The sequence below is a fragment of the Pristis pectinata genome, chromosome 38, assembly GCF_009764475.1.
Source record: "Pristis pectinata isolate sPriPec2 chromosome 38, sPriPec2.1.pri, whole genome shotgun sequence".
In the NCBI taxonomy this organism is placed as follows: Eukaryota; Metazoa; Chordata; class Chondrichthyes; order Rhinopristiformes; family Pristidae; genus Pristis; species Pristis pectinata.
Window position 1 is genome coordinate 2,224,315 of NC_067441.1, and position 9,950 is coordinate 2,234,264.

The following is a 9,950-nucleotide window of genomic DNA, read 5'->3' on the forward strand; positions in this document are numbered from 1 at the left end:
TTCGCCCCACATTCCCATCAACTCCCCCTGGATTCTACCCCTCACCCACACACTAGGGAGGCAATTGACAGTGGTATTGATTTATTATTGTGACTTGTACCGAGGTACAGTGAAAAACTTGTCTTGCACACTGATGGTACAGGTCAATTCATTACACAGTGCAGTTACATTGAGTTAGTACAGAGTGCATTGATGTAGTACAGGTAAAAACAATAACAGTACAGAGTAAAGTGTCACAGCTACAGAGAAAGTGCAGTGCAATAAGGTGCAAGGTCACAACAAGGTAGATCGTGAGGTCAGAGTCCATCTCATCGTATAAGGGAACCGTTCAATAGTCTTATCACAGTGGGGTAGAAGCTGTACTTAAGTCTGGTGGGACGTGCCCTCAGGCTCCTGTATCTTCTACCCGATGGAAGAGGAGAGAAGAGAGAATGACCCGGGTGGGTGGGGACTTTGATTATGCTGGCTGCTTCACCAAGACAGCGAGAGGTAAAGACAGAGTCCAAGGCTGATGAACCCACTGACCTCGCACATCATTGGGATGTGGGAAGAAACCGGAGCACGCGGGGAAAACCCACACGGTCACAGGGAGAACGTGCAAACACCACACAGACAGAAACGCACGTCGCTGGCACTGTGATGCACCGCTGTGCTGCATCACTACATCTGTGATGAACAGATGTGCAGAATTAGAGGAACAGGGAAGGAAATGGAAAGAAGGCAGCAACACCCAAAGCCCGATCTGCCGTCTGGAACTACCTGTCCTGAATCCGGAAGAACTTTCAGAGCCAAGGTTGGACTCATAAGCCACTTGAGAGCCCATAAATAGATCAACAGAACAAAGACCATCATCCTCGACCTCGAGGGATAGCCACAACGATGACATCTGTGACTGTGCTGCACCAGGGTATCGGTGGGTCTATAACATTGCTCCAGTGGTTTCATGCTCACTGTTACCAAGACTGGCTTTAAATCCACTGGCTGCCCTGGTAGGGCTTGAACTTGTCTGGCCAGGACAGAAACTGACTGTTCCCATTCAGCCCACTGAGGCTGTGCGCCCACATTTTCAGGGCTACACTATTCCTTGCTGCCAAGGCAAACCTCACAACCAAGACCGCCCACCCCAATTCACCAGCTGGCTCTAATGTCAGCTCCACCTTCACAACCTCCACTTTCAGCTCCTTGGTGCTTAGATCTCAGGGTTGTGGCAATGAACACGAGGTTCTAGAAATGTAGACGTGATTGGCTGGATGGCCTGTTCTCGTGCTGGATGTCTCCCGAAACGTTGACTGTTTATTTCCCTCAACAGATGCTGCCTGACCTGCTGAGTTGCTCCAGCATTTTGTGTGTGTGTGTGTTGCTCCAGATTCCAGCATCTGCAGAATCTCTTGTCTCTACCTCCTGCCCAGTTTGGGTCTCACAAGGTCCACACGCCTCCATCGCAGCCTGGGTCTAAACCTGGACCAACGAGCTGGACCCAGAAGGTGAGGTGCAAGTGACTGCCCCGTTGGATGAAGGAGCCCTAGCACCTTAACGATGGAGAGCTGAGAGCAAACACTCCATTGGAGTTGTTCCTCAGATGATGAGAGAGGGCTGTGGTTGCTGGGGGATGGGGGGGTGGTGTTCAAACACCACAGCATCACATACCACACCTTGAGCATCGTGGCCTGCCTTCCTCCCATTATAGGGCCGCAGGTGGTGATGTTTAGTGCATAATTACTCCAACGTCCAGTCCTTTCGTGGTTCTCCGGATAATGCAACAGCCCATGCCCACAAGTAGAAGATCCACAAGTCATGACTGTGCGACAGGCGTGCAGGGTAAAGGCCATCTCTGACCCTTGACGGTGAGAGGCATTACAGCCACCGAGACCCCCAGCAGCAACTTCTGGGGGTCCCCATTGCCCAGGAGCTCAGCTGAACCCCTCTCAAAAATACTGTGGCTGTAAGAGCAGGTCAGAGGCTGGGGGTCCTGTAGCAAGTGATTCGCCTCCTGACACCCAAAACCTCTCCTATATCTACAAGGTACGGGATGAAATGGATCTCGCACTTGCATGGATAAGTGTGGCCCCAACAGTGCTTCGGACCACATGATCAATCGGCACCCCATCCACACCCCCTAAGCAGTCTCTCCCTCCGGCGCACAGTGGCTGCAGTGTGCACCGTCTACACAATACACTGCAGTTACTCACCCAGGCTACTCCGCCAGCACCTCCCAAACCCACCACTTCAGTTACCAAGGAGGACAAGGCCAGGGGGCACAGAGGAACACCACCACCTGCAGGTTTCCCTCCAAGCCAGGCACCAGCCTGACTTGGAAGTATATCGCAGTTCCTTCATCATCACTAGGTCTAAATCCTGGAACTCCCTCCCCAACAGCACAGGGGGGAGCTCCTTCTCAAGGACAAATAAATCCTGAACCTTGCCAGACTTCTAGCAAGTCAATGACGAAATAGTTCTCTTTACACCCAACTTAAACAAAACAGAAACACAAAGGGGATCTTTCAAGAGAAACACAAGAGACGGCCGATGCTGGAATCTGGAGCAACACACAAGGAACTCAGTGGTTCAAGCAGCATCTGTGGAGAGAAGGGAATTGTTGGCATTTCAGTTGGGGATCCTGCAGCAGGAGTTCAACCTGAAACGTTAACTTTGTCCTGATGCAAGGTGACCCAAAATGTTGCAAGTTCATTTCCCACCCAAGATGCTGCTCGACCCACTGAGTCCCTCCAGGAATTATCCTACTCCAAATTCCAGCATCAGCGGTCTTATGTGTCTCTCTTGAAGGATCCTCTTTTGTGCTTCTGTAACCTTAACCCTCTTACCAATCAAGAACACATCAATCTCTGCCTTAAACACACCCAATCCACAGATTCACTGCCCTCTGGCTGAACAAATTCCTCCTCATCTCAGTTGTAAAAGGACATCCCTTCACTCAGGCTGTGCCCTTGGATTCTGGACTCTCCCACTGATGGAAACATCCTCTCCAGGCCTTTCAGTATCTGGTAGGTGTCAATGAGATTCCTACCCCCCCCCCCCCCCCCCCCCCAACCATCCTCCTGAACTCCATCGAGTACAAACCCAGAGACATCAAATGCTCCTCATAGGTCGAGCTGTAATTGTCGACGTTTCGGGTTGAAGCCCTGCATCAGGACTTCATCCCAGTAACGTCTCCTGTTTAAATTCACATGCCAGCCTCCGCTGCTCCAGTGAGGAGGTGTTAAACGCTTAATGTTTCCTGAACCTACATCACTTTCTGGTCATCCAATACATTTATTTGCCTTCTGAAGGCGCCTCAATGACAATTAGCCAGGCAAGGTAAGGAGTTGAGGCAGCCATTTTGTCTCCCTCAGGAGCCATTTTGTTGCTTGTCTGATGGTCCTTATGCATTTAATGAGCTCTTTATCACCACACGATTCTATAAATCTCTGACAAAAACATAGGCCACGCTTCAGAATCAGATTTACTATCTGACGTCAAATTTGTTGTTTTTTGGCAACAGTGCAGTGGAAGACATAAAATTACTATAAATTACTAAAATAATCAGTGTAAAAAAAAGGAATAACGAGGAGGTGTTCATGGACTGTTCAGAAATCTGATGGCGGAGGGGAAGAAGCTGTTCCTGAATCGTTGAGTGTGGGTCTTCAGGCTCCTGCACCTCCTCCCGATGGTAGTAACGAGAAGAGGGTCCCGAGTGATGGATGCCACCTTCTTGAGGCACCGCCTCTTGAAGATGTCCTCGATGGTAGGTGGGGAGCACCTTATTGGTTGCTACACCCTTTGGGGTGTCCTGATATTCCATCTCTCGCTCTCTTCCTACTTCAGGATAAACCCAAAACCCCAACAGGAAATGCCGGAAACACTCAGCAGCGCAGGCTGCATTGGTGGGGAGAGGAACAGAGTTAATGCTTCAGGTCGAAGACTCCTCTAACCAGAGGCATTGCCTCTTGTTTCCCTTCCCACAGATGCAGCCTGACCTGCTGAGTGTTCCCTGCATTTTCTAATTTTGTGTCATGCTTTCAGCCTCTGCAGTCATCTTGATATTCAGGATAAAGCCCAGGAGCTTTGACTGAAATTTCTGATCTGATCTTGGGTCTGATATGTCATTAAGTGGCAAAATTTTCAATCTTTTATTTGTAGCACACCTAGCAAGCATTCCTAGATGTTTTAACACAGAACACTACAGCACAGGAACAGGCCCTTTGGCCCACCATGTCTGTGCTGACCACAATGCTGAATTAAACTGAATCCCTTCTGCCTGCACATGATTCATCTCCCTCCATTCCCTGCACATTCATGTGTCTGTCTAACACCCTCTTAAACTCCTCTATCGTTTCTGCCTCCACCACCACCCCTAGCAGCCTGTTCCAGGCACCCACCGCTCTCTGTGTGTAAAAAGAAACTGCCCCGCACATCTCCTTTCAACTTTTCCCCCTCTCACTTTAAATGTATGTCCTCTAGTATTAGACATTTCTACCCTGGGACAAAGATTCTGACTGCCTACTCTATCTGTGCTTCTCATAATCTTATAAACCTCTATCAGGTCTCCCCTCAGCCTCCGCCGCTCCAGAGAAAACAACCCAAGTTTGTCCAACCTCTCCTCAGAGCACGTACCCTCTAATCCAGGCAGCGTCCTGGTGAACCTCTTTTGCACCCTCTCCAAAGCCTCCACATCCTTCCTGTAACGGGACAACCAGAATTACGCACAATAAAATTTTATTAAATTATATTACAAAACAAAAACCTTATCAAAGCCACTGACTGCATACATTAAAGTCGATATTATTCTGCCTTTTGGAAAAAAATTAAATCTGCCACCCCATCTGTTTAACATTTTACACCTTTGGAAATATTTTATTTTTAATTGCAGCTGCATGTAAAATCTGTGCTCCAGGTGAGGCTCGAACTCACAACCTCGGCATCGCTCGCTGCCTGCACTGCTGTATAAGTACCGCGCGCTAACCGATTGCGCCACTGGAGCCCACAGGCTCTTGGCTCTTCCTGTACCTGGAAGACCAACACAGGGGGCCAAATGTCCTCTTCCTGAGACTCAGTTTGAAATTCTGAGGAGGAGATAGCTTTAATTTGTTGGAGAATTGGCATTAAATGTTACACTGATTCAGGAAGATGCAATTAAGATACAGAAAATCCATAATTAGAGTGAATACCAGTCCTCCCCAGCTTGTGAACATTTAACTTATGTACAGTCTGTACATACGAACAAGCATTTGGGAGTTCAAGTTCAAGTTTATTGTCATGGGCCTACATCCCCAGGGTATAAATGCCACGAAAATTAGCTCTTTGCAGCAGCAGCTCAGTATATTACAGATATAAATTGCATAAACTTAAATTAACATAAATTATACATAATTTACACGACAAACTAAACACAACGACATCAGTGCAAGTTAGAGGAATACATTTCGAGGCAGTGTTGGGCTTTCTCAGGTGGGTTCTAGACCCTGACGGCAGTGGGGAACAAGCTGTTGTTGAACCTTGAGGTGTGGGGTCTTCAGGCTCCTGTACCTCCTGCCTGATGGCAGCATCGAGAAGAGGGCACGGCCCAGATGGTGGGGGTCCCTGATGGTGGATGTCGCCTTCCTGAGACGTCGCCTCCTGTAGATGTCCCTCGATGGTGGGGAGAGCTGTCCCCGTGATGGAACCGGCTGAGTCCCACCGCTCTCTGCAGCCTCGTGCGTTCCTGGAGCTCCCACACCAGGCCGTGATGCAGCCAGTCAGAATACTCTCCACCGTACATCCGTAGAAGTTGGTCAGAGTCTTCGATGACCTGCCGAATCTCCTTAAGTCTTGAAGAAAGTAGAGCCGCTGGCGAGCCTTCTTCATGGTTGGATCTGTGTGCTGGGCCCAAGATAGATCCTCCGAGATGTTGATGCCCAGGAACTTGAAGCTGCTCCCCCTTTCCACCGCTGACCCCTCAGTGTGTGCTCCTGAAGTCCACGGTCAGTCCCTTGGTTCTGCCGATGTTGAGCACCAGGTTGTTGTTGTGGCATCACTCAACCAGCTGACCCACCTCACTCCTGTACGTCCCCTCATCACTGCCTGCCAGCACGCACAGCCTGTACGCGTGAACCAGCGCTTGGGAGACGGGTGGGATGGATTTGCCGGCTGCAGACATCTCCTGCCGGGTGGGGACTCTGTTCAGCAGCTGCATTTTCCGACCAGCGGACTGTTTGGGTTACGAGCGGCTCTCAGGAACTGAACCCTGCCCTGTAACAGGTTCAAGGGTGAAGGGTTCCCTCTTGATCCCGTACAACAAGCCTGGGCAACTGAGTATCCTGCAGCTGCTTCACTCTGTAAGCATTCGGAGATTGCACCTTTTATGGAGGGTGGGTGAGCTTTGCATTTGAACAGTTGTTGGGGTACGTCTGTGTTTGGGATACTGGGGGGAATTATCGTCCCGTCTTCCTCAGCTCAACCAGGGATGGTCCGAGGTGCCTCTGTGTTGCAACTCTCCGTGAGGTGTGTGCATGCATTGTTTCGGTGCGTCCGTGTTTGTTAGTGAAGGTGAGTGTGTGGGTTCGTGTCAGTTAGAATGTATGTGTGTCAGCTGATGTTTGTGTGTCTGTGTGAGTGTGTGTGTCAGTCAGTGTGTCAATGAATGTCTCTGAGTGTGTCAGTGGATGGGGGTGTGTCACTGCATCGGTGAGTGTGTAAATGGGTGTGTCAATGTCTCTGAGTGTGGCAATGGGTGAGTTTGTATCACTGTGCCATTGAATGTGTAGGTGTTTATGAGTGTGTACGTGTGGCAGTAAGTGTAACGATGACTGTGTCTGAGTGTGTCAGGGGAGTGAGTGTGTTTCATTGTGCCAGAGGGTGTCAGTGTTTATGAGTGTGTCAGTGCGTGTGTGAATATCTTGCCACGTGTGGCACCGGGCGAGTGTGTCAGTGTCTCCCCTTGCTGTTTCACTCTGGTGCAGGGTCTGGGGTGGGAGCAGCTCAGCTGCAGTAATGCATCTGCAGGCTGCCACTGATGCAGGGTCTGGGGTGGGAGCAGCTCAGCTGCAGTAATGCAGCTGCAGGCTGCCACTGATGCAGGGTCTGGGGTGGGAGCAGCTCAGCTGCAGTAATGCAGCTGCAGGCTGCCACTGATGCAGGGTCTGGGGTGGGAGCAGCTCAGCTGCAGTAATGCAGCTGCAGGCTGCCAGTGATGCAGGGTCTGGGGTGGGAGCAGCTCAGCTGCAGTAATGCAGCTCCAGGCTGCCAGTGATGCAGGGCAGTGTTGCACGGAGTGCGGAGCCGGCGCTGCGCAGCTCCGGTGGCGCACCCGGTTTGTCCGGCCGCCGCCGCCACTCCCTGCGCTGCGGGTTCGAGCTTCACTCGGGCCACAGATTTTAACCCGCGTTAAATTGATTACGGATCCAGCCCCGGGCTGCTGCTGGTGTCCGGAGCCCCGGACTCCTCGCCGGCGACCCGCGGGCCTGCCTTCTGCGGGGATAAAGCAGTTTACGGAAGTTTGTACAAAGTTTGGAGAATTGTTTTCTGGCAGCGAGAGAGGGTGAAATCCCCGCAGGGAGGGGGCCGGAAAATGTCCTGCTCACTTTTGAAGAGTCTCTAACACTCTCACACACTCTCTAACACACTCTCACACACTCCCTCACACTCTCTAACACACTCCCTCACACTCCCTCACACACTCCCTCACACTCTCTAACACACTCCCTCACACTCTCTAACACACTCCCTCACACTCTCTAACACACTCCCTCACACTCCCTCACACACTCCCTCACACTCTCTAACACACTCCCTCACACTCCCTCACACACTCCCTCACACTCTCTAACACACTCCCTCACACTCACACCCACTTTCTCACGCTCTCTCACACACACACACTCACACACATACATTCTCACACTCACACACACACAATTCCTCTCACACACAGTGCCTCTCACATGAACAATCACTCTTACACACACATTTAAATCTTCAAATAAGGGAGGTGGGGAGGGCAGATGGGAACAGTGGGAGGGGGGTGTCCCAGTGGGAGGGGGGTGTCCCAGTGGGAGGGGTGTGTGGATGGTGGCTGGAGGAGGGGAGAGAGACAGGGTGATGGGGGGCTGGGGGGTGTAGGAGGAACTGGGTAGATCAGGAGAAGGGACAGAGGGGGAGCAAGTTACCTGAGGTTGGAGAATTCAGACCCGACGACATTGAGAAATAGAGTGGAACTGATGCAGACGTAAGTCCTGCAACAATTAACAGCTGATGCCAAAGGTTTAACTGTCGAACCGCGGGTTGAAACACAGGACCATTGGTGAAGATGTGACAGCTGAGATTCTCACTCACTCCACCACCGAGGCACAGTGGCATCAGTGTGTACCTGTACTACCTCAATGCACTCTGTACTAACCCAGTGTAACTGCACTGTGTAATGAATTGCAAGACAAGTTTTTCACTGGACCTCGGTACAAGTGACAATAATAAACCAATACCAATACCATCTACAGGAGCCACTCACCGAGACTCCGTGCAAGCCTGTGGGCTCCAGTGGCGCAATCGGTTAGCGCGCGGTACTTATACAGCAGTGCAGGCAGCGAGCGATGCCGAGGTTGTGAGTTCGAGCCTCACCTGGAGCACAGATTTTATGAGCCACTGCCTCACAGCTCTGTGTGTGTGTGTACAGTGCCTCTTGTAGATGCTGTCAGTGGTGGGGAGGGCTGTGCCCGTGATGGACCGGGCTGTGTCCACTCCGCAGCCTCTTGCGTTCCTGTACCAGACCAGTCGGGACACTTCCAACAGATGGAACATTTGTTCAGGTGTTCGGTGGCAAGCCGAACCTCCTTAACCTTCTAAGAAAGTAAAGCCGCTGGCGTGCCTTCTTCGTGATTACATCCGTGTGCTGGGTCCAGGAGTCAAATTTAGTGTCCCATGTAGTCATACATGTGTGCATAGGTGCAATGAAAAACTTCCTTGCAGCAGCATCACAGGCACACAGCATCAGATAAGCAGCAATCACAAGAAAAAAACGAATTATACACAAATTTTACAAGAAAGAACACAATCGTGTTGCTAAACTGTTGAAATGGTTGGCTCAAGAACCAAATGGTTGAAGGTTTATGTCACTGAGATAAAACCACCTCACCCTTATGAAGATCAAAATGCTGGGAGTCTGAATTTAAAAAAGTCCCAGAAATGTCTGAGACATGAAGGAGACAGCAGATGCTGGGATCTGGAGCAACACACGAGGTGCTGGAGGAACTCAGCGGGTCAGGCGGTGTCTGGGGGGGAATGTCCAGTGAAGGGTCTGGGATCTGAAACCTTAAGTCTGTCTCTTTCCATAGATGCTGAGCATCTCTCGTATATTCTGTCCCCTCCCCATCAGTAAATGAGAACTTTCTGTCAACTATCCTAATTACTCACAGTGCCTACACACCTGACTGTGAATCAGACAGTCAAGGCCTCAGATCCCGGCAACGTCTCACTGTTTCGACATTGTACCTGTACCTTTCCTTCCAAAATGGGGAATGTCACATTTTCCGACATTGCCAGATCTTAGCCCTTTGGGAACTTATGTCCTTCACAACTTGTACATCCTCAGGAGGCTAAAGAAATTTGGAATGTCCCTGTCAACCCTCACTGACTTTTATCGATGCACATAGAAAGCATCCTATCTGGATGCATCGCGGCTTGGTACGGCAACTGCTCTGCCCGAGACCGCAAAAAACTGCAGAGAGTCGTGGACACAGCTCAGCACATCACGGACACCAGCCTCCCCTCCACGGACTCTGTCTACACTTCTCGCTGCCTCGGTAAAGCAGCCGACATAATCAAGGACCCCTCCCACCCCAGACATTCTCTCTTCTCCCCCCTCCCATCGGGCAGAAGGTACCCAGGTTTTGAAGCTTGTTGATCAGTACTGAGGGGATGATGGTGTTGAACACTGAGCTGTAATCGATAAACAGCAGCCTGACGTATGTTTTGCAGTTGCC

The 9,950-nt window shown here is 50.6% G+C and overlaps 2 non-coding genes across 2 annotated transcripts; one reads left to right on the top strand and one right to left on the bottom strand.

The window, feature by feature from the left end:
* Positions 1 to 4,883: 4,883 nt before the first annotated feature.
* Positions 4,884 to 4,978, bottom strand: trnai-uau (transfer RNA isoleucine (anticodon UAU)). Its single transcript has 2 exons — positions 4,941 to 4,978; positions 4,884 to 4,919 (listed from the first exon to the last, which is right to left on the bottom strand). It is a non-coding gene; the product is annotated as a tRNA-Ile (tRNA).
* A 3,524-nt stretch (positions 4,979 to 8,502) lies between these two features.
* trnai-uau (transfer RNA isoleucine (anticodon UAU)) lies at positions 8,503 to 8,597 on the top strand. Its single transcript has 2 exons — positions 8,503 to 8,540; positions 8,562 to 8,597. It is a non-coding gene; the product is annotated as a tRNA-Ile (tRNA).
* Positions 8,598 to 9,950: the final 1,353 nt, after the last annotated feature.